Source organism: Vulpes vulpes, chromosome 12, assembly GCF_048418805.1.
Source record: "Vulpes vulpes isolate BD-2025 chromosome 12, VulVul3, whole genome shotgun sequence".
Classification (NCBI taxonomy): Eukaryota; Metazoa; Chordata; class Mammalia; order Carnivora; family Canidae; genus Vulpes; species Vulpes vulpes.
Window position 1 is genome coordinate 59,304,576 of NC_132791.1, and position 24,828 is coordinate 59,329,403.

The window sequence follows — 24,828 nt, forward strand, 5'->3', positions numbered from 1 at the left end:
ATTGTTGAGTTGGGTTTTTTCCATGTAATATGAAGAATGGATAAACTCCAGAGCATCAGGGACGCTGTCTCTGTCATTCCCTTCAGTAGCTCCACCACCCATTGGCATGGGGTAAGCACTCTCTGTCCTTGAATAAATGCATAATGGCTATCTAGCATTGGAGAAAAAGATGGGGCAAAAAGAGAGAAAGAAGACTTATGCAACGCGAGAATAGACTTAGGGAACAGAGTGACTCCATCAAAAGTAATAACATTTGTATTTTGGGAATCCTAGGAAAAGAAAAGACAGCAAAGGGGGCAGAAAATTTATTTCAAGAAGTAATAGCAGAAAACTTCCTTAATTTGGGAAAGGAAACAGAAACCCAGATCCAGGAAGAACAGAGAACTCCCCTCAAAATCAACAAAAGCAGGCCAACACCAGTACATATTGTAATTAAATTTGGAATATATAGTGATAAAGAAAAATGTCTTAAAGGTAGCAAGACAAATGAAGTCCTTCACTTACAAGGGAAAACCCATAATGCTAGCTGGAGATTTCTCAACAGAAACTTGGCAAGCCAGAAGACAGTGGCATAATATATTCAAAGTGATGAATGGGAAAAATCTGCAGCCAAGAATACCCTATCCAGCAGGGCTATTATTCAGAATGGAAGGGGAGATAAAGAGTGTCCTAGACAAACAAACACTAAAGGAGTTGGTGATCTCTACTAAACCAATCTTCTAAGAAATATTAAAGGGGACTTTTTAAATGCAAAGGAGAGGCCAAAAGTGACAGAGGCAAGAAGGGATCAGAGAAATCTCCAGAAACAATGACAAAACAAATAATAAAATGACAATAAATACATATCTGTCAATACTTTGAATGTAAATGGACTAAATGCTCCATTCAAAAGATATAGAGTGTCAGAATGGGAAAAAACAGAAAACAACAGAAACAAGAGCCATCATATGCTGCCTGCAAGAGACTCATATTAGATCTAAAGCTATTTGCAGATTAAAAGTAAGGGGATGGAGAAACATTTATCATGCAAATGGATGTCAAAAGAAAGCTAGAATAGCAATACTTACTTGGACAAACTAGACTTTAAAACAAAGACTGCAAAAAGAGATCAACAAGGACATTATATATATAATCATAAAAGGGACAATCCAACAAGAAGATCTATCAATATTTATGCACCCAGCAGAAAAGCACCCAAAAACATAAAACAATAATAAAGGAAGTCATTCATAATAATTCAGTAATAGTAGAAGACTTTACCACTCCACTTACATCAATGGACAGATTATTTAAATAAAAAATAAATGAGGAAACAGTGGCTCTGAATGATATGCTGGACCAATTGGACTTAAACATATTTAGAACGTTCCCTCCTAAAACAGCAGAATATACATTCTTTTAAAGTGCACATGGAACATTCACCAGAACAGATCACATACTGGGTCACAAATCAGACCTCGACAAATATAAAAAGATTGAGATCATACCATGCACCTTTTCTGATGGGACAAACTACCCATCTCATACATTGTTGGAGGGAGTATAAATTGGTACGACCTAATTAGATAGGAAATTGTTAGTATCAGCCCCAAATTGCCTTATCAGGGAGCTTTCAATTTTTGTATAAGTAGGTAATGTTCGTGAACTTGATTCTTAATTTCACATCTAGGATTGAATTTATTTTTAAATGTAAATTTGATATAGTTCAAAGCGTTGTTGCAGTAGTTGTTTATAAGAACAATACATTGAAAATAACTTAAATGCCTTAATCAGAAGACTGACTGAAAAGTGTCCACTCCCAGAAGGTTATTAATTAGCTATTAAAAATGACATGTATGTATGTGTGTGCATGTTATGTCTATGCCTATGTACATGCGTATATGTGTGTGCTACTCTAGAATAATTTCCTAGATATATTATTCAGTAAAAAAAGAAAAATAAAGTATAAACAGCTATGTCTTATCCTTTAACTTGGGAAAAATATATCTTCATATACATATTATATACTTATATATAAACATAAAGACAACTAATAAGTCTAGTTGATTGTGGTAAGAGGGGCAGAATACCTGGAGGATAAGTGTAGGAAAGAGAATGACATTTCATTGTAAGTTCTTTTAATTGTACATTTAAAAATTACTATATTGGTACTATTTAGTAAATTTTTAAAAGTTACTTGAATAAAGGAAATCAGTTTGCCTTATTACATGTGCTTACACATTATTTTTTCTTTATGCTGTTCTTGTTTCCACTGTATGCACAAATGCAATTTTGGCTTTTTTAGTTGTATTTTTTTCTACAGTGAAAGCAGAGCAGCATCATTTCATTTGTATGACTCATTAGAGCTATTTTTTTTCTTTTTTGGAATATTTACCCTCAGTTGTAAATTTCACCCAAGAAACAATGCTGAAAAAAAATCCATCTACCTTGACATAATATAATGCATTTCCCTTTCTATACAATAAAAGCATGTAGAAACAATGTAAAATGGCTTTACACTTATCGCATTGATGATAATGGAAACGGATGCTTTTTAAACCATGAAACTGTCTTTGCACTGCTTTGAAATAGCCAATTAACTTACACTGCATTTTGGCTTAAGTGATTTGATAAAATGCAGAATCACTCCATCAATCCTTAGTCATGAACCCTTGTTCCCCTAAGGTTAATGCTCCATCCTACTTCATTGAATTGAATGGTTTCATCTGTTTATATATTAAAGCAAAATATATATTTTAACTAGCATTTTATTTAGTTCTCATTTATATAAAATGCAATGAGAATGAGGATGTTATGAAAATAGAATGATGTAATAAATAGTTTCATTATAGGATTATTTGGCCCTTTCTTCCTAAATCAGTAAGACAGTATTCTATGAAAGAAAATCATAGATATAAAATACAGCATTCTTTTTCCATTACTTTATTCCTAATGTTCAGCAAGATTTAATATGCAATATTTTAAAACTCTCAGCCCAAGCTTTGTAAGTCACAGAACACCACAGGGAAGTGATGGCATGAGCATTAATTTCTTTTTCTCTTGGCTATTGTAATGGAGCCCTTCTGTGGCTACAGTAGCAAGTCCTCATTTTTTAATGTTATTTCAGTATGAACTGGAGTTTTCTCCATTAGTATGTTTAGCAGAATTAGTGTGTCAGTGAGTGGAAGTAATAGTCTTAGAGAGAGATTTTATGCACATGCATTCTGTCTCTACAGCCTGTCCTGCTCAGCGGCTGCTGTTCACATGGTGATTGGACAAGTGCCCAAGGGCATAGGTGCCAGGCAGGAATGCCTTCACCCTGACAGTTTGCACAACACAGCACTGTCATCTCATTAGCAGGCATAAGCATCTTTGCCACATGCTGATTAATACAGTTGCACCTGCTCTCACCATGTCATCCTAAGGATTGGGGTTGGACTTATTTTGTATTCCTCCGGGCTGCTGGCCATTTAATTTCATGACATCATTGGACAACAAAGTCATCCCAAGAGGGCACCTGGTTCAGGCTCTTGCTTTCAGGCATACCAATAGTTAACTGTTGAAGATGAATGGGTTTCTGTTACATTTAAAAATAGCTAGTGGGATAGTAATCCCACAATTTGTAGCCAGCTTCAGTGTTTAATAAGTCTTGTAATTGGTGTGGCCTGGGATGACTGATAAAGGAAATTACATCTTTTTTGTTTGTTTTGTTCCTTAGAGTTGTTTTCTTTTAAATCTTGGTGTAGCCATTGTTTTAGTTAGAAGGCAGAAAAGCTGCCTTTTAGGAGTTGCTAGTCTTGTCTGTCTCCATCCCTAGAGGCAACCACACAGAGCCTTGGAAGATCTCCCAGTATGAAGAAGAATTTGAATGGTTGCTTTACTTGTGTAAATATAAGGCACCAGTTGTCCTGGAGCTTTTACATATTGCCCACATTGCTTGGTGGCAGTGAGAAACCATGCATAGGGAACAGAGAAGCCACCTGCTGAAAAGGGAACCACATGCTGCTTTGCTTCATTGTTACTTTGTGTAGTAGTAGCAGTAATTGGAACATTCCTGATAGGTTCACATCTTCCCAAGTGAGATGAGGTGGCAGAAATAAACAGTTTTTCCACACCACATAGAAACTGCCATGGGCAGAGGGAGAGAGACTGTTGTGGGCTGAGTTGTATCCACTCCCTTCAAATTCATATGTTAAAGCCCTTGACCCTCAGTACCTCAGAATATGGCCATATTTGCCAATAGTGTCTTTAAAGAGGTAATTACGTCAGAATGGCAGGGTCCATGAGGTTAGGTTCTAATCTAATATTACTAGTGCCCTTTTAAGAAGAGGAAATTTGTATACAGACAGGTTCAGGGAGGAGGTGTGAGGCACCATGGCAGAGGTGCAAGGAGAAGGCAGCCATGTGCAAGCCAAGGCGAGAGGCTTCAGGGGAAACCAAACCTGCCAATTTCTTGATCTTAGGTGTGGGAAAATACATTTGTGCTGTTTAAGCCACCCAGTCTGAGAACTTTGTTCTGGCAGCCCTAAAACAATACAGAGCTTAAATAATGCTCTGGAGTCAGTGTGACTAGCCACACTTGACATTGCACTGCTGGAAGACAAGTCATATTGCTGATGCTGGCGTGGTCCTTGGACTCAGTTATGCTAAACACAGTATCTCTGGAAGGAATCCCTGTGCTTGAGAGTGAGAGTAAGGGTCTACAATGGCCTTAGGTAGCCCTAACTTGGCATAATATTGGGGAGAGGAGTCGTTTCCCTTTCCTACTTTATCAAGAGAAACTATTTCCGGACCAGCAGTGAAGGTGTGGCTCTGCTTCTGAAGGATGGCACTATCTGGGCAGGGCAGCCTACCTTAGCAGTGGTAGGAACGTGGAGGCAGTAGGACATTCTCCAGCTTTCTTCCCCCTAAACTACCTACACATGCTGAGCATTTACTTCCCAACCAATGCCATTCTAAGCATCATGTGTACTAATGCATTTCATGTTCATAAGTAAAACAGGAATTAAAAACTGTTTCAGATGAAGAAATTCGAAACAGAAAGCATGCTCAAACTGGGATAATTTGAGTTTATTGTTGCTACTGTCTTTTTTCCTCTTTTGTTGTTGGTTCCTTTTAAGTGAGTTTAGTTTGTTTTTGTTTTTTAACAAAAACTATTCACAAAAATGTGAAAGGAGAGTGGGAGAATTACAAAGGATAGTACTGTAGCCTGGGCCTACAATTACTGAGGAGGCGCTATTAGTATCAGAGAGAAGCTCTAGTAGAGAAGGTGTCTTTTTTTTTTTTTTTAAGATTTTATTTATTTATTTGACAAAAAGAGAAAGAGAGAGACGTAGAGCGAGAGTGCACAAGTAGGTGGAGCAGCAGGCAGAGAGATATGGTGAATCAGGCTCTCTGCTGAGCAGGGAATCCGACTTAGGCTGAGTCCCAGGACCCTGAGATCATGACCTGAGCCAAAGGCAGATGCTTACCTGACTGAGCCACCCAGGCACCCCCTCCCTGAGAATGATTTTAGCAGAGACAGCCAGCTAAGGCAAACCCTAGAAGTGAGCTAGAAGAAGAGTAAATATCTGGACCCTACTCTCTTCCTGTCCTCTGCAGTCCTACATTCCCCGTTGGCTGAACCTAATATCAAACCTGTACACATACCTTATATAAAGGTCAATTTTCTCAGGGGGAGAATAGTAGGGAGAAGTGTAGAGAGTAGAACTGGAAGGGCAGACAGAAAAGTTAACACAGTTGCCTAAGGTCACACAGCTAATAAGAGAAAGATGGAAACTGAACCCAGCAGTTAGGCTATGAAGAGCCATGTTGTGATTTGTCACCAATTGCTTAAGTCCAAGAGTGGCCATCTTCCTGCAGACAGCATGGCAGTCTGGCTCCAACATGGTAAGCGTTTAGTATCTGTGTAGGACCTTGATTTTCCTGCTATTGGCAAGAAGTCCAGCTGTAATCAGGTCTTCAAAGTACCATAAAAGTTCTGAAAATTCTGAACTGTAAAATGGGAGATCCATTTCATTACAGGCCCGATGGTCAATCTGCTTTATATCTCAAGATAAAAACAGCACATTATATATACATAATGTGTAATTCTGTTTACATGAAGTAAACAGAACCAATCTGTGGCATTGGAAATGATTACCTTTTGGGGGACTGTATAGTAAAAGACATGAAGGAAACTTCTTGGAAGATGAGTTACTTTTGTCATTAGCAAGTCCCTCACTTCTTATTGTTCAAGGTGGTTTTGTTCTGATAGGTCCTCTGAATCGACCAACACCAGCCACCTAGTAAAGATTTCTGTATTTGAAGTCCCTTTCATAGTTTACTTTCCCCCCAAATATCCTCTTCATTTCTGGATATCCAATTCCTCCTATTGTTATTTATTTTTTAAAATAGACTCCATGCCTAGTGTGGAGCCCATTGTGAGTCTTGAACTCACAACCAGGAGATTAAGACCTGAGCTGAGATCAAGAGTCAGATCCTTAACTAACTGAACCACCCAGACACCCCTAGATGTTTTTGATTTTTAATCATTCTGGTTTCCTTCTCTGGATTCTCTAGCTTTTCCAATATTTAGATAAATTAAATCCTGATATAATAAATAATCCTGATATAATAAGTTAATCTTGAGCCATAACCTGTAAATGAGTGTAAGTTGTCACTTTCCAGTCCTTAAATTTTCATTCCTGTTGACATCACCCAAAATCATTAGATAATATATGTAGCTTCCTTTTGTTTACTTTTACCTTTCACTTGGCTTTGAGTTCCACAGCCTCTTCTGCTACATTTGCCCAATAATTAATTTTACTTTGTGTATCATTTTTATATTTATTACCCTACAATTTGTTTAGTCTAATGGCTGTGAAGTAGCAATATTTGCACTATGGTATGTTATAGTATTGAATTATTTTCTTATCAGGAACTTATGATTGAGGACTGTGCTAGGAGCTTGAGAAACAACTGAATAGGAATAGCAGCTGTAAACATATATAATTAATTTGAACACTAAAATGATAAAAACAGTAATCATCTTCCAGCAAGCCATTCATTATGCTCTCTTCCGTGTATATGGCATTGTTCTAAGAGAGGGATGTGACTTTGGCCCTCTCAGCTTTATTTCCCTGTCCATTAAAGGGAGGGCTCTCATGAAAGGAATGTCAGTTTTACCTGCCCCTGCTCTAAAGAGGCAATGTGGAAGTGGAGAATGGATTAAGATAAATCCATTTTTCAAATCCTTGCTCTGTAACCTGACAATATAACCCTGGGCAAGATCCTCAGCTTCTGTGGAACTCTATTCAATAGTAAAATGTCCATACTAATTCCTATTTGCATGACTGTTGTGCGAATTGAGATAATATATGTCAAGTGCTTGCAGGTATTGTGCCCCCAATGTGGCAGTTATTACCCGAAGATTCTATCACTGGATGAAAATTACTGTTATGTATTTTATATCATTAATGATTCTAAATTGAAAGTTAGCTATTGAACTCTGAAGTCAAGAGTGCTTGACTTGTTTTATTGTTTTTTTAGACCATGGGTTACTATTCCCTTGGCACTATTGGCAGGTCTTCTCTACCTAAGCTAAAGAAAAAAAGGAATGGCCATCAGATAAGAGGCATTAGAAGCTCAAAATTTTCTACACTGGGAACCAAAGAATGCAAGAGAGATTTCTTTTTTAGACACACACACATGTCAATAGTGTTCTCCAAGGAGACCAAGATCCTTTGCCAGCTATGATTTTAGGGCACACAAAAAAGACTTATTTAAAGATAATTCAATTTAACTCTTTGAGGTTCACATGAAGCAATTAAAGCCGTATTTAGAAGATAAAGAATATGCAATCAACATTTTTTGTATTTTATCCCTCATGTTAAAAGAGAAACTGAAATACAAGAAATCATTCATTCAATAAGCATTGAATAGCCAGAGTATGTTAGGCAGTATGACTGCTTGATAAACAATAATTTTTTAAAAATCTAGTTCAAACAGTGCCCTCATGAATTTGACATAGGTATCTTATGCCATATGAAATAAGACATATTTACCAGTCAGGGCTTTTAACTGCAGGCAGCAGAGTCCAACTTTTAAAGAGAAAAGGAGCCTCCTTACAGGATATTATGGAGCTCATAGAAACCTTAGTGAAGCTGAAGAACCAGAATAGAGATGGAATTGCTGGAAATAATGCCTCAAACACCATACAAGTGGCCTGGTGTGAAACAGGACTGGATATTTCCATTAATACTTTGTTCTTGTGATCAAGTAACCTTTTGTCCTAACACTGGAGCAGCCACCACTATGAAAGAAAAGTTATTCCTGTATGAGCTTCTAGGTCAAAGCATGTGCCTCTGATTCATGGATTCTAGATCATTTGGCAGAGCTGCATAGGAGGCTGCTAAAGTTGGTTTTTAATGTTTTGGGGTTCTATGATGGGTGGCAACCACCATTAAGTTTCATAAAAAGAGGAGCTCCTCAAACATTGAAATGAATAGATGAGTTCATAAATTAGGTTACCTAAAATAATGACAGATATCCACTACATTCTTGTAAGTGATACATAATAAAAAGCAGAAGTTTTGTGAGTGGCCCCTGGAGGTTATACTGCGGTGGTTTCTATAAATTTAAGATTTTTTACATTAATGCCCTCCAAGAGGCCTTCATGACCCCTCTGCTTAGAGAATATCTATACTCATTCTCTATACTAGCACCCTGTTTATTTTCTCTGTACCATAAATTACAATCTACTATTTTGTTTATGGGTTTATGTGTTTTCATGTATCATCTCAATTAGGATGCATACTCCATGAGTTTAACTTGCTCGCCTTTTTCTGTTGAATCTCCAGCATGTTTTCTTTCACACAGCAATTTCCGTAGTGAGATTTCCACTATAAATCCCCACAAAACAGATGAGATCAGGGATGAACACAATTGCCATAAAAAGAATGGTTTCCTGACCTATAAAACTTGCTGATTATGTTAGCAAACCAAGGAAAGAAAATATAAACTTTAGAAGTGTTCCAGAAAGTATAGGGAAAAAAATGTTCTTTAGGAATTAAGATATTTTTGATGGCAAGAAGCATAAATCTCAACTTGAAAGAAGGTATAGGCTATACTTGGTTGATTCATTGCTTCAGTGATGTCTTCAGGGATTCAGATTCTATTTATAATCTTTGCCTATTATGATATCAGCATATTTTAAATCAAGTTCCCATGAACAATGGAGGGTAGCATGCTTACTTGTTCACGTTCAGTGGAAGAGAGAGCAAAGAATATATCACTTCCAATCCTTCCCTTCAATCTGTGTGGCCTCACTTTGGCAGGTGCTCACTCTCCCAAGGAGCGTGGATTGACTGGTCTGTATATTGAGCCTATTGCTGAAGGATGAGGTGGCATTGTTATTACTATCCTGGTGCAGAGGAAAGCCCGAACCCCACAACAAAATCAGATAGGAGAAAGGGGGAAGTGAGTGGTAGGTAGAAAGCCAATCATATTTCCTACATTGATGGCTATTGTACGCTTTGAAACATTGGGTCAAGGAATGGTGAATATAGTTTAATGATTTAATTTGATTCATTCTGCCAGCAAGCATATCATTTGAGTGTATGCAGTGGGCATGGCAACTTAATGTCTTAAATTCTGGCATCCTTTTGCTTTCTGCAGTTGCTATGAGTTCATGTTTACTATACAATTTAGTGATTAGGATTAGGCATTCTAAGTGGTGTGATTGCTCAAAGAGGATGTGCTGGCCAGAGGATGAAACTATGTGATCCCATTGGCAGTTTCAATTATTAGTGTAATTAATGAATTAAAATTTTGGCTTTATACATTAGTTGCTTGGTTTTTGTTTTGTGTTTTGTTTTGTTTTGACTTTTTTTGATGTCAGTTAGCATCCATGAATCTGAATACATGAAAAACCCTGGAAAAAAATGTAGTTTCTGAGTCTTCAAGAATGAGGGCTGTTATTAGTTTGCTAGGGCTGCAGTAACAAAGTATCACAGACAGGGTGGTTTAAAAAATAGAAGTTGACTGTCTCACAGTTCTGCCTGTTAAAAGTCTGGAATCAGAACGTTAGCCAGGTCTGTCCCTTCTGAGGGCTATGTGGCCAGGATCTGTTCCAGGCTTCTCTCCTTGGCTTACACATGATGACTTTCTTTTCCCTGTTTTTTTTTTTTTTTTTTTTCTCATCATCTTCCCTTTATGCATGTCTGTCTCTTTGTCTAAATTTCCCCTTATAGGGACATCAGTCATACCACATTAGGGCCAGCTCTAATGACTTCATCTGTTCTTAATTACATCTTTAAAACCCTATTTCCAAATAGGGTCACATTCTGGGGATGTGAAAATTTCATCCCCAGTGGGGGATGAAAATTTCAAAATATGAATGGAGGGTGGAGTGGGCACCGTTCAATCTATAACAAGGACTATACCCTAGATGTGGGCGTTGCCTATCAGGGAGGTCTGTTCCAGGAAGTTAGCCTAAGATGGCTTTCATTTGACTCCCCACAAGTGCCAGAGCAGAAACGCAGACAGATTGCTGTGGGTACGCAAGACAACCAGTGGTACTTTTAGGTAGAAGGAAGCATTTGGGAAGGAGGCAATATTTGGGTTTGGCCTGGAAAGTAGGTCAGACTGAGCTTACCAAGGTGATGGAGGTGTTTAGGAAATGACTGTTAGAAGAGAGAAAAGAAGCAGAGGAAGCCGGAGGCTGTTGAGCTAGTTCTAATAAACTGTGATAAGTGCTGGCTGAGGGGTCATCCACGCACTTTCTGTGGAGAGAACCTCTGCCAGAGATGCCCAAGGCTTGAACATGTATGGGTAAGGGGAGAAAAGGCGAATGTAGTGAGGCATTTGGAAAGAGACTCTTTCTCGTCAGTTCTCCTTTGTTTCCTACCCTCAAATAGGTATGATACTATGAACTGCTACATCATTCTTTTGTTGGCCCTGTGACAGTATTTGTTAGTGATATGGGCAAAGGGGATAAAGTAGGAGGCTCTCTCTAGTGATCAGAACACACATACATAGAAAGCAAAATATTCTTATGTCTGAAATATTTAAGCCAGACAGCTAGGTCTTTAGTTAAGTGTATTGTGAGTTTGAAACATAAATTGGAGACTGAGATGGAACCTAGAGAAAATCCAGAGTGTACATAAGAACCATCTGTTAAGGCAAAGAAATCGAAGAAGAGATAGTTGGTGGGAGGGGCTCAGGAGACATATATGGAATAAAACCCCCAGCCTGGGTGAAGAGTCTATCTGGGACCAGCAGTCCAAGCTTCTGGCTGTCTTACCACTTCTGTGAACCTCCTAAATAAGGAATAAACTCTTTGTTTGAAATTATCTTTGAACTGTGAGCCCAAAGTGTCTTGGACATGTCCCTCTTCTAAACGGGACTTTTTCCTTGACTAGCATCAAGTAAAACCAGCAGAGAACCAACAAATATCATTTTGCTTCTTGAATACCCCTACCATTTTCATATCTTTGAGTCTGAGAGATGAAAGCAGGAGGGAGAAGCAATAATACCTCTTAGAAAGCTACCATCCTTAGTCTTTATTTACTTTTTGTTTAATCCGTATCTGACATTTGGGGTAAAAATAAACTACTAAGAAATGTTAGAAAACTTTGGTGAATTGAAGTTCAGGCTTTAAGCTTGGGTGCCTGACAGGATAATTTCAATGCTAATAAGAGAAATGTAGATATATGCTTTTATATGGAGGAAAGAAGCAAAGAGACAGCGTGGTATAGATCAAGGATGACTGAATGCAGTGCATAAGACCAGGATTGGATCGTGCCTGCCACTTACTCTTCCTAGGAATTCAAGGACACTACCTAACCTCCAGGGTGAGTTTAAACATCTGTAGCATGAAACATGGGATTAGGTAGATAGTATTTAAACTTTTTTTTTTGTAGCTAAAACCAATTTATTGACTATACTCCTACACAAATTCCAATATATGTTCTGGTTGAGTGGGATAGGGAAATTAATGACTTTGGGCTCCATTGATTTTGACTTCTTCTTATTCCCAGAGCAGACCCTCATGTGTTTTCTTGGAACCCAGTTAGATAGATCATCCTTAATATGTTAACAAGTTCTATATTTATATTAGTCCTAGTAGTCCTAGTTGTTGACTCCAGTTCTTTTTGGAAATCACTTTAAGAATTTTGGTGGTGGTGGTGGTTGGAAATTATTCATGGTACTGATACAAATGATGCATGTTGTTTTAGAATGTAATCATGGATACATGGCAAATGCACATATTAGTGTACGTAATACAGTCAGATCTTGATTAGAATGCTGTCTGAAGACCTAAGAGCTCTGCTGTATCACCCTTGTATGTACATCTTCTCTGAGAGCACAGAGGAGGAAGTTTGTGGTGCTCTTCCTGCTTCAACAGCCAGATTTCCTTATGAGGAATTTCTGATGAATAAAATGCATCCCCTTTGAGCAGTGTTCACTTCTGACCAGTCTCCCTTCTGTTAATATGTTAATGTATTCACCAAGTCCCTGGCTTTAATAGGTACACTCAAGTATATCTTTACGGTGACTCTGATTACCTCCTTTCTGATATATTCTGTGATAATGTGTAAAGTAACTGCCAGGAGGCAGACTTATTAAATTCATAGTAATAAGATCCATGTATTTTTTTCAACTCTTTCATGATGGGCATATTGCATACAGCATGTCATTCTCTACAATCAAGTGGCAAATGTAGATATGTACCTTATTATCCTGAAGTGGGAAGAAACAGCTTGAGAGTTTGTTAACTTGCTCAAGATTTCAAAGCTAGGAAAAGGCAGGTGTTAGAGATTCTATCGTATCCTGTATCCTTTCCATTCTTGAGGGCAAGGGGTGAGAGGGCCAGCAGTGAGGACATAGCCATGAAGGGGATCCTCACAGGGGGCCTGGATGACTCAGTCGGTTAAGTGTTATACTAGATGTTGGCAAATTGAACTCCAATTAAAAATATACAAAAAAATAAAATAAATAAAATAAATGAAGAAAATCCTTTTAAAAACAAATGAAAAAAACCTCTTTTTTTTTTCCCCCAACTCTTCTTGATTTTGGCTTAGGTCATGATCTCACGGTTGTGAGATCCAGCTCCTAGTCAGACTCCACGCTGAGTGGGGAATCTGTTCGAGATTCCCTTTCTCCCTTTCCTTTTGCCCCTGCCTCCCCGTGCTCCTTCTCTCTCTCTCTCTCTCTCTCTCTCTCTCTCTCTCTCTCTCTCGCAAATAAATAAGTCTTAAAAGAGAGAGAGAGCGCCCCTTCCTGTGTCTCCTCAAACTGGCATCTATGTCTATATTTTAAATGTCAGGCATATTCTATGCCAGTCCACCCAAAATTCATTGTTTTTCTCTTCTTAGAATATAGATTTTAGTTATATGAAGATACCTAAATGCACTTACATATTATTTTTCCCTCTCGTTCAGAGTTTTACTACTTCTTTGACTAAAGCTGTTCATGAGATGCATGTGTTTATGTAGATATCATTTGCAGAGCTGTTGATTATTTAGTACAGGTATTTCTATTCTACTCCTCAGGGATCCAGCTTCCTTGAGCCTAGAGAACTTAACTATACGACAGTGACATTGATTATAGAGAAAAAAACATCACAGCCAAGCTCTTCATTTACCCTGGAAAGTATGTTCTTATTGCCATCTGAATAAATAATTTTTAACTTAAATTGTGGATACAGCATCTAGCATCTCTCTGTAGCTTTTCACATGCTTGCCTCAGCATTTTCCCAAAATCCCGTTAAATGCTTTCTTTCATATATGTTTAATTGAATTCCAGGTATTTGTATGTACTTTGTAATATATTATATATATATATATATATATATATATATATATATATATATATATATGTTGTATTCAGACAAGAAAGGATTTTTTCCATTTTTTCTTAGAGGAGATGTTTAAAATTCAGCATGGAAGAGAACTCAATTTTAACCTCAAGTCCCAATCACCTTCCGAGATTTAGATAAATGGCCTTAAAGAGCTCATAAGTCTTCTTACACTCCAAGATTTTTGTTTACAAAACACTGTCCTAATGAGGTTAATATAAAAGAATTTGCAACAAATGGAATGAACAAGTTTGAAATACGCAGCTTCAAATGTAATAGAAAAAGTGGTAAAATATGTTTTAGATTTCATTGAATTTCCCATATTTAGATAATATAATGGTGAATACTCAACTCCAGTTTTTCATACATTCACCTCTATGTTGTAATTATTGATACAACATATATAATAAATGTGCCTTTTTATATTCTTAAAATATATTATAATATTCTTTGTTATGTTTTATGGCCAGGTCACATTTAAAGTAAAGAAAAAAATAAAAGATTTAAGTAAATAAAATGCATCTTAATTCCCTCAGCGTGTATAATGTGAACTTCATTGTTGCAGTGAGAACCCACACTATTTATAGTGAGCTTGATGCTTGGGTTTGACAGGCAGCCATCTGGGGCACCGCAAGAGGCCATTTTGAAAATGCAAACCTTCAGTAAGATCAAAGTGTATACAGAAGTATTAAATTATACCCAGATAGAAAAATATGTGTCCTCATTCTTTTATGTGAAATTTAACATTGATACATGCTCTATAAGTTTTCTTCCATGCATATACACAAAATCCTTGCCACTGAAATGCTGAGCGATGGCTGGAAGAAAAAAAAAAAAAAAGAATTTAAACTGGGATCACATGTCCTTTCCGGACTCTAACTGTGGCATTCATCTGACATAATAGAGACTCAGAAACACAGTGCGCCTTCACTCTGCGGGGGTTACAAAGCTGTTCAGTGTAGGAAATCAGCACGTGAATATCTCTTCCCCTTGCTAGAAAATGAAAAACACCTGACACTTGAGAACTGTTAGTACATGATTTGAATGCCATTAGGGGCTGCTCCTACACATTTCATATTACAGCTGTGGAGTGTGTAACCCATGAATAGCACTTGTGTTATGTTTGCTTTAGAAAACTGTGTTGATCCCTCCAGGCGCTCTATTTGCAAGTACTCCCACGTGAGGCATAGAGCAGGGGGGAACTGAAGCAAACTGATCTGTCTTACAGAGAGACTGTTCTATAAGGAAATATTTTTAGAGGCTGGAGACATGGATAGCATGCCTCCCACTCCAGTTGTAACTTTTGAAAGACGATGGCCAAGGAGATCTTTTATTGACATAACAAAAACTATTCATTTTTGTTCTATGCAACCGTCTCCATGCAGCTCAGAGTTTTAATAAAGCTTGACCCCACCTCTTTGGGTTTAGTTTGTGGAAGGAGGGTTATAAAGTGAATGTTTTTCTTTGGAAGAGGTTGCTCTTCAGAGTTTTTTGAACTACTCAAGTTGTGAAAATCAGATCAGGGATAATCTTTCAATACATTATATGAGGTTTGTATTTCTGTTGTATTTCTTATAGGGTGAACTTATTTTTAACACTTACAGATTGCAGTACATTCTCTTAATTTTTTTCTCTATATACAATCCAGTCTAGACCAAAGTGTTATATTTTAAGAATATTTAGGTTGGTGACTAAACTTGCTTTTGAATTAATGAGTGCATCTTGAAAATGATAGCATGATTTCAGACGTAATTTTCTGTTTAGATCACAATTTTTTTGTCTTAGTTCTATTGATAAGCCCCTTGAGTTATTTTAGGACTTTTTTTTTTTAAGCAGTTGTCAGGATTGTGCAGTTATCTCTGTAAAGAAAATGGGCTTGGAGTAGGGTTAGATATGAAAAGGAAATGTCAGTTACTGAGCAAAGGCTACATGATGATGATTTACATACTTGACTCCATTTAATGCTCACACACAAGGTCACAGACACTCCACAAGGTAGATGGTATTATATCCATTCTCACAGATGTGGACAGTTTCTCAAATTACCAAGCTAGTAAGTAGCAAAGGTAAAAGTCAAAGCCAAATTGTTCTAATTCCAAAGTACATGCTCTTAAACATTATCCTTTATTGCCTTCTACAAATCATTGTCAAACTTTCTCAGAATTTGCCTCTTTAAAAGATCTTCTGAAGTCTTGACATGGGTCTTACTCATTGAATAGCTTTGTCTTCCTCTTTGCCTTCTTAACAAATACCTAAAGAATAGTCCAGTGAACTTGATAGAATCCCATTCCTCCATATAGTGGTTTTCAAGCTTGAATGTCTTTAGCATACCTGGAAAGCTTTGAAGAAATATCAGTGGCTGATCATACATTACACCATTTTCATCAGAATCTCTGGAAGTTGAGCCAGGATGTGGGGATTTTTAAGTTGCATTTTCATGGTGGATCTAAAATATGGCCAGGGTTCCAAACTTGTGATATATATTGAAATAAAATGCATAAGTTCTAGTTTTCCACATTTCTTTCTCATCTATGGTAAAAAAATTATAAAGATTTCCTGTCTCCTTGGAAAAGCAAACTGATGATGTATTTGCACATAAGCTTATCAGCACACCATTCTTCCTGATTGATAGGCTCAGAAGATGTGTCAGATCTGTCTTCATCTTGTTTCCCACTTAAGAAATGTGAGAGGTAGGACTAGCAACATGGAAGGGACTGCAGATGTTAGAAAATTGAAGTTGATACCACCTGGTCTTAAAATATTTTATCTTTTCTTCCTAACATTTTAAAGGCCTTGTTTGGTCATTTAGAGGACTCTACCTGACTACCCTTAGCATCCATAACCACTTTTTATTGGAAGTGGGGCTAGGGTTTAAATCTACGCAAGGATTATTTGTTTGATGTTTATCCATTTCTGCTGCAACATCCTCACACTGAATTCCTTCCACCCATTGTTATCTTTATTTGCTACTGAGTTAGTTTGCGACTAAGTAGGCTACCCAGGTTGGCTTATGCCTTTAAGCTCACCAGACCAATTCAGTAAGCCAAGTTATTATAGATCCAGATTTTCAGTTGGGAGTTTGCAAACTTCTTTTTCTGTTATTGGCAAAGATGAGGAATAATATCACATTTGCCTTTTTTAATAATAATATGTATCGACAAAACATCACCCCTTATCACTGAAAACAGCAACATCAAGTGTCATGTGTATCTAGAAAACTGAAGTCTATCTCAAAAAGCAATATTATGAAATCAAGGTAGATATTACCTGAAAGGAAGCCTCTTGTTCTCAAGAAAAATATTTTGGAGACCCATGTGACAGCATATTTCCATGCCAAAGGATCTATGCTAAGCTTTGGGAATTGGATAGCTGGTGAAGGGAGTCCCCTCCTTCTTGGTAATTGAGGTCTAAGATTTATAAGCTGTGCATATCTTCTAGTTGCCTCTCCTGATCTACTTTCTACTATTTTTCCACTCTGTGTTTTGCTCTGGAAGGCTAAGCTACATGAACTGTGTAAGCACGCTTCCTTGTACTCTGGCTATAAGTTGGCTGATGATATTATTTCCTGGTTATTGGTTTGGGATGAAAGTAAAGTGAGGGTATTCATCTAATTTCCTCCTTATGGAACCAGTAGAAGTTGGAAGCATTTCTTTAATAAGGCCATGGTTTTCATAAGGTGGGGCTCTTTATACAGCTACTCACCCTAGGACTGTCTAGCTGTTCCTTCCTCTTGTCCTTTCATGCCATGTCCATTCATGCTAAATGACTTCCCATTATTGCTGGTCTCAAAGATCTGCAGTATTCTTTGTTTTATCCCAAACCTGCATACATCTTTGTTAATAGTTCCTTTGGTAAACTGTCTGAAACTATCCAATTCAAGTGGGCTATCTCCAAGAGATAACCTTAGAAAGAACACGAAGCTCCAATTTCTATAGAAACAATCCTAAGTATGATGGCATTGTTAAACTTAGATGTTCCTGACACTGTTCTTGAAAAGCACTTATCTTAAGTTCTAGGTAGAAATGATGGTTATTTCTTGAAGCTATTTTCCTGGCTTTGTATTCCTTCCTTCCTTCTTTCCTTCCTTCCTTCTCTCCTTCCTTCCTTCCCTCCCTCACTTTTTTCCTTCCTTCTTTCCCTCTCTCCCTTCATTCTTTCTTCCCTCCCTCCCCCTTTACTTCCTTCTCTCCTTCCTTCCTTCCCTCATTTCCTTCCCTCCCTCCCTTTACTTCCTTTTCCTTCCTTCCTTCCTTGCTTCCTTCCTTCCTTTCATGTATCTGCTTTTATTTGCTATTTTGCTCAGAAAAATTTGATATTCACAGTTAGTTTTGGCCCAGAAGCATAAATTTAGGGAAGGGAAAATATAGAGCATTTTTAAGATTGTGATGTATTGCTAAATCACTTGTTTTATTTTTCAAAGAATGGTTAAAGATATTTACTATAATTAGGTCTAACCCATAGTAAAATTACTATAGTATTTAGGTCTAACCATGTAGCAGTCATTAGTTTTGCTTGCCAACAGTATTAATCCATCCACTTTGCAGGCACATAGTAAGATTGTACCTCTTGACTCCCATGTGATTGGAGAGGGTAATGTGACTATTTCTGGTCAATAATTTGTGAACAGAAGTGATGATATCACATTGGGGCTGGCTCATTTAATGCCAATGGAGGATCCTTCAGAGTTCTTCCAGTTTACAATAATAATCAGAAATTTGCATTTAGAGCCAGATCCATCAACCCAGGTCCCAGAAAAAAGATGACCTGGAATGGAGTTTTGAACAACTTTGATTTCATGAAGTGAGAATGAGAAGGGTTTTTTTGTGTTAAGCTATTCTAGCCAGTATATGTTATACTGACTAACTCAGGCTGATTACAACAAAATAGAGTGAATGGCTTAACCAACAGATATTTTCCCATCACAGTCCTGGAGGTTGGAAGTCCAAAATCAAGGTGCTGGCAGTTTCACTTCCTGGTGAAAACCCTTTTCCTTGTTTGTGGGTGGCCATCTTTTCACTGTGTCCTCAGGATAATGGGAAGAAAGAGAAAGCTCTGGCCTCTGTTCCTCTTCTTACAAGGTTAATAATTCTGTCCTAGAGGCCCATCCTCATGACTTCACCTAAACCTATTTCCCAAAGATTTTACTTCCAAATACAGTATTACTGGGGATTAGGGCTTCAACATATGAATTTTGAGAGGAAGGGACACAAACATTCAGTCCACATCACCTACTTAGATATACCTTAATCAAGTTAGATTATGCTTAATAGCAGAATTAGTTTTATTGATTTGACTTTTCATATATTTTTTTGAATAGGACAAAAAAGGAGGGCACTGGGTGGCTCAGTGGTTGAGCGTCTATGTTAGCTCAGGTTGTGATTCCAGGGTCCTGGGATTGAGTCCCACATCAGGCTCCCCATGGGGATTTGCTTCTCTCTCTGCCTATGTTTCTGCCTCTCTCTCTTTGTCTTTCATGAATAAATAAATAGAAATATTTTTAAAAATAGGACAAAAAAGAGTCAAGTTATGGCTGTTGAAGTAAAGAACGTATGTTTGGGAAGATGTTGCACAAATAGATGCTAAATCGGTGACAGGAAGAATTACTGATAATCAGAAAATGAGGTTACTTTGTACCTAAGTCCCTACTGAATTCTGGTTTTGGGACATAAAAGGTGGGCACCTGGTGTATGTTGGACTGTGGCAAACCTTTTAATAACATTAATGGTCACAGCAATCCTGCAGAACAGTTACTCTAAAAATATCTGTGAGTACCTTCTGTGCACTAGGCATTAGTGCCCTAGGTGGCAGAGGGATAGCAGTAAGCAAAATAAACAAGGGCCCTGCACTCAGAGAACTCACCTAGGAATACCCAGGAAAGGCAACAGGTAGTTACACTGAAGAATAGTAAGTGCTGGAAGAAGCAGAAGGAGTAATAGACAAGGTATCTAATCTTGATTGGTAGCATCGGTGAAGGATTCCTGGAAGAGAAACTGTCTGGGCTGAGATATGAGTTATAGGAGTTAGCTAAGAAGAGAGAAGGAGGGGTTTTTCTAGACATAAGATGATGGTCCATACTATAGACTACAAAATCTGGCTTTTGAGAGACTTCCTGAGGGGTTGGGTGATTGACCTAGAAGTGCAAAGGGCAAGGAAGTTAACTTACTACAGGACATACTTTATCAAATGGAAGACAGGAAAGAAGAGGGGCATGAATAGATTCCTTTTCTATTTTTTCCCCCTAAAATAAAAGATGATGATGATGATGATGATGAATATTTTAATATGTTTTGAGAGCTTAGTACATGTCAGGTACCATTCAGAGTATTTTAAACATATTACTACATTTAATCCTCAGAACACCTCGAAATCCTAATGTACACACAGGGAATTTGAGTAGTTTGCCCAATGTGGTATTTTTATTATGTGACAGAGCAAGGCTTTGACCTGAGATCTGCTGAAAGCAGATGTGGCACTATTCAGTCAGGTGGAGATTGGGCTTCCTGCTAGAGAGGGATGGTCTAAATGAGTTGGTGACTACCTGTTAAAAATAGCACTTAAGAAAACTAGATGGAAATTGCCAAGCACTATTACAATTTGTAACTAGGTGATAGATTTGGTCTTGTGATTTTCTGCCCTACGTTCTTGAGTATAGGGTTGCAGTTTCAATGGTGCCTTAAAGTGTATGCAGTAAAACACAGCTGGTAACTGACTTTAACTATAATTATTGGCCTCTTACCAGTATTTAAAGATGCAATGCATGGATCAGTGCTTTGAACTTCGCTTTTTAGTTTTTATCAACAGTGTACCATTACTTTCCTAAGGACCTTTTCTTCACCTTTATTTAGATCTTGCACTGGTCTATAATTACATGAAACTAAAAATTCTCTATGGATTGATTTCCATAAATTACAAATATGTCATGCGTTATGTTACTAGACAAAAGGTCAGCAAACCAATTTGTTACACCAATAGCACATTTACTAGAGCTTGGACAATGATCCGTTTGTTGAAAGCCTTCTTGTTTTAACTCTTTCACTTGGATTTCAACTGAAACACAAATTGTATATAAAATGGAATTTAAATCACTGTTACCCATAACAGTTAGAAAATTACATAATTTTAGTAGACATTGGTGAACTGGTTTTTGAGTGTAACACATTTATTTTTAATTCAATTTTCTGTGATGGGAGAATAAATACACAGTATTTTGCAACATCCCAAATATATAAATTCCAAATTAATCCTGTCAATGTAAAACTAATTTTGTCATATTAAATTATACGTTTAGTAAAAGGAATACTAATGGCTTATTGTTATCTTAAAAATAATGAAATATTACACATTATGCAACTTGAAAATTAGGCAGAATTCTCTCAGTGCCTTGAGTGGTCCTTATAATCAATTAAAAATGAATCTAATAAGATGGAATTTAAATGGCACAAATGAACTAATTAAGTTTCAAAGGGGAACCTATATCCTGTCAGGCAGAAGCTTGTTTGGAACAATATGCATCAAATGATTTTGATATAGCTCCATTCTGCAAATGTGAACTCAAAGACTTTTGGTCCGTCCCTTAAATTTTTCTTGTTCTCTTTTGAAAACCACAATAACCCCTTTGTCTACAAATAACATCACATTTTTCAATTCTCCTGGAGTTGAAATGTTACTGTTACTGACTTCCCTCTTCTTGTCCATTGTGATGTGATGTCAAATTCCTTCTTTGGTTGTAGCTCTCCCATCATTGTCATTTGTTTTGTGCCACTTACCAACTGCAGAGCTCTGGTTTTTCTTTTTTTTACTATTAACTGGTTTTTCCTGCCTTCAGTCCATAATACGCATGGATATCAGATATTACGTTGATACCAGGTATTATTACTAGGACATAGGACTAATCATGTCATGCCATTTCTCCAAACATTCTTTCGTGCAGATCCTGGAATCCCAAGTGCCCTGGCATAAATTCAAAGTATATTGCATTCTCATTCTAGCCTACTGTATCACATTTCTCTGCCAGTGATTAAGGCTCATGATTCTTGCAGTTCTTGGGTTACTCATCACCCTCAAGTTATGCGCTGCTCTTTGTGGTTTTGCTGGTTTCTGAAATCACCAGTTCCCATTTTTGCCCATCAAAATCTTTCCTTTATTTCATAACTCCTTTTAAGTTTAGCCCTATTCTCCTGCATAGCAGTTAAATCATATTACTTATAATCTACCACCAGTTACTTGTATCCTTTTTTTATTATTCTTATTATTATATGTTCTTTGTCTCAGACATCCTCCACAGTATCTCCATGGCATATATTTTGTATTCCCACTTTAAATAGATAATAAATTGAGACTGAGAATTTAAATCGCTTCCCAAGGTCACACAGCCCTTCCTTAGCTCTGACAGAGCCAGGACCAAAGCTACATCAAATGACGCTAAAGCCATAGGACCTGATATTGTGTGGCTTTCCATAGCTACTTCCAAAACAGAATTGGGTAATATGTGTATATACATATGCCTACATAGAGTACTACTGCAGAGATGTAGAAAATAGATGATAGATATAACTATTGTAAGGTACATTTAGATTACTTGGGTTTGTTTTAGACTTTTCAGAAATATTCTCTTAGCCAATTAATGGCACATTTAACAACTTATATATTTTCTGTATTTCCTGAGTGCCTTCTGATGAAAGGTGTCTGCTATGCCTACCATTACCCATGAAGGAATGAATTCCTCTGAAACTTGAGAGTGTTCTCACCAACCTAAGAGTATTTATTTCTTGAATCCTTGGTAGATACCGTCTTTTATGGTTAGACTTATGATCCTCAGTAGTTTTCTGAGAATAAATTAAAGAGGCAGACATTGGCATTGAAATAGAGCTGCTCCTGTGCCTTAGGAGACTTACTTTACATTTAATGACAATATGACAACTAGGGATAATGTTTAATAAGTGCCCAGGACATCCTGTGATGGTGTGGGCTATAGGACAGCACTGTGGTAGGTCACAGGGAATCCAGAAAGAGGGAAATCATGGATGTAACAAGCAAGCTGTGAGGCAGCTTTGGTTGCCCCTTTGTTTCTCCTCCAATTTGGGATCTTTTGTGTGCTTTTTTTCATTCATTTTCCGTTCTGCACTCTACTTGGCTAATTAAAATTCTAATCACTCTGACAGCTAGAAATAGAAAAAAAAAATTCTTCTGTGCTGGAGAAGGTAATTTCAAGGTGTTTTAGCTGCCAAAGAAACAATTGGAAATGAGACAAAGAAGCTAGTTGTCATAGAAGGACAAATGAATTTTGTTTTCCCATTCTACCTAAAAATATGAAACTTTAGCCAAGATAGCACATTATTGTTTGGCATTATAATAATTCTACACACCTAAAGGTTAAACAACATGCTTTACTTTCCTATAGGTAAAGGTTTTTGGTTAATACAGTCTTTTATACATTTGTTCATATCAAACATAATTTACTTTTTTCGGGGTGACATGAAGCATAACATCAAAGGCTTGACTTGGTCACTGTGATATGTTGTTTGTTTTTGGAAGTGTTTCCTTTTAATCTTTGATTTTCAGATCTTCATTAAACATTTAAAGGACTAGAAATCCATATTTAAAACAAAGAGAAATTTGTGGTGTGATTTCTTTAATAAAATTGTGATGTTAAATTTTTAATGCCAGCTGGTCTAGAAGTGTTAAATACAATTGCATCCAAGATGTACTTGAAAATGATTTTTCTAGAAAGGGAGATTTCCTGAGAAATTTTCCAACTAAATTGATAATCAGGCTGAGTTTTACTGTGTCTCTTAGGGATCCAGAAATCGGGTACGGTTTGGAAAATGTTTACCAAATAAGCCATTGTCTGAATTGACTGACATTGACTGATTAATTAATTTTACTAAATTGACTAGACACTTGTTAAAATACACTGACTTGGCTGCCCAAACCAATGTTATTTAAATCTAATTGGATATATGTTTAAAAAAATATGCTATTGGGTGCCTGGGTGGCTCAGTGGTCGAGCATCTGCCTTTGACTCAGGGCATGATCCTGGGGTCCTGGGATCAAGTCCTGCATTGGGCTACCTGCAGGGGACCTGCTTCTCCCTCTGCCTATGTCTCTGCCTCTCTCTGTGTGTCTCTCATGAATAAATAAATAAAATCTTAAAAAAAATGCTGTTAATCAACAAGGGTCATTGAGTGACTTATATCAGACATAGCTGCTTATATAGGTCTACATACCACACAGGGCCTCTAAGAGTTTGTTATGCAATAGAGTTGTTTATCGTGTGACATAATTTTCAAAAAGACAGTATGAAGGCAGTGTATTTTTCAAATTTCCATAGCCTCTAGCCAACTGAGCATTTATTTATAATTTATTTTTTTTATTCATTCATTTATTTATTTCATGACTGCAAATTAGTGGGGATCAAATTAAACTGATTAAATAAAACCTATATTCATTGACAGTTACAACTATTCTCTTAAGTCCATTATATATACTTGTATATTTCAGAATCAAATATCTAGTATAATTCTTTATAAAGGTAAACCTTCAATGTGTTGTTTTATTAATGATCCATATTGTGTTTTTGTTGTTCCTGCTAAATGATTGATTCACCAAGTTTATCATCCAGTACATAAGGTTTTAATAACACAGAGATATCAAAGAGTCCATAAGAATTCAGTGTTATGTCTGTATTAACTTCAAGAGACTGATATTCACAGAAATATCTAGGGAGAGTCCTACATGGCTCATATGTTGATGTGAAATATTTAAATCAACTAATGTTCTTTTTTAACTCATAAAGTAGCACACAATCCTGAATGAATGATTTATTGTTGTGTCCATTCTAAAATGCTTTTGAACACACAGTGCTGTAATGAAGAAGAGTCTAGCAGAAATTTCATGGTTAGAGACAGTATAGGTATCAGGGCAAATAACTTGAGAATATATGAAATTAATCATCAGATTTCCGAAGACAGAAAGGAAAGGTAATATCTATGAAAATTTTGATACTTATT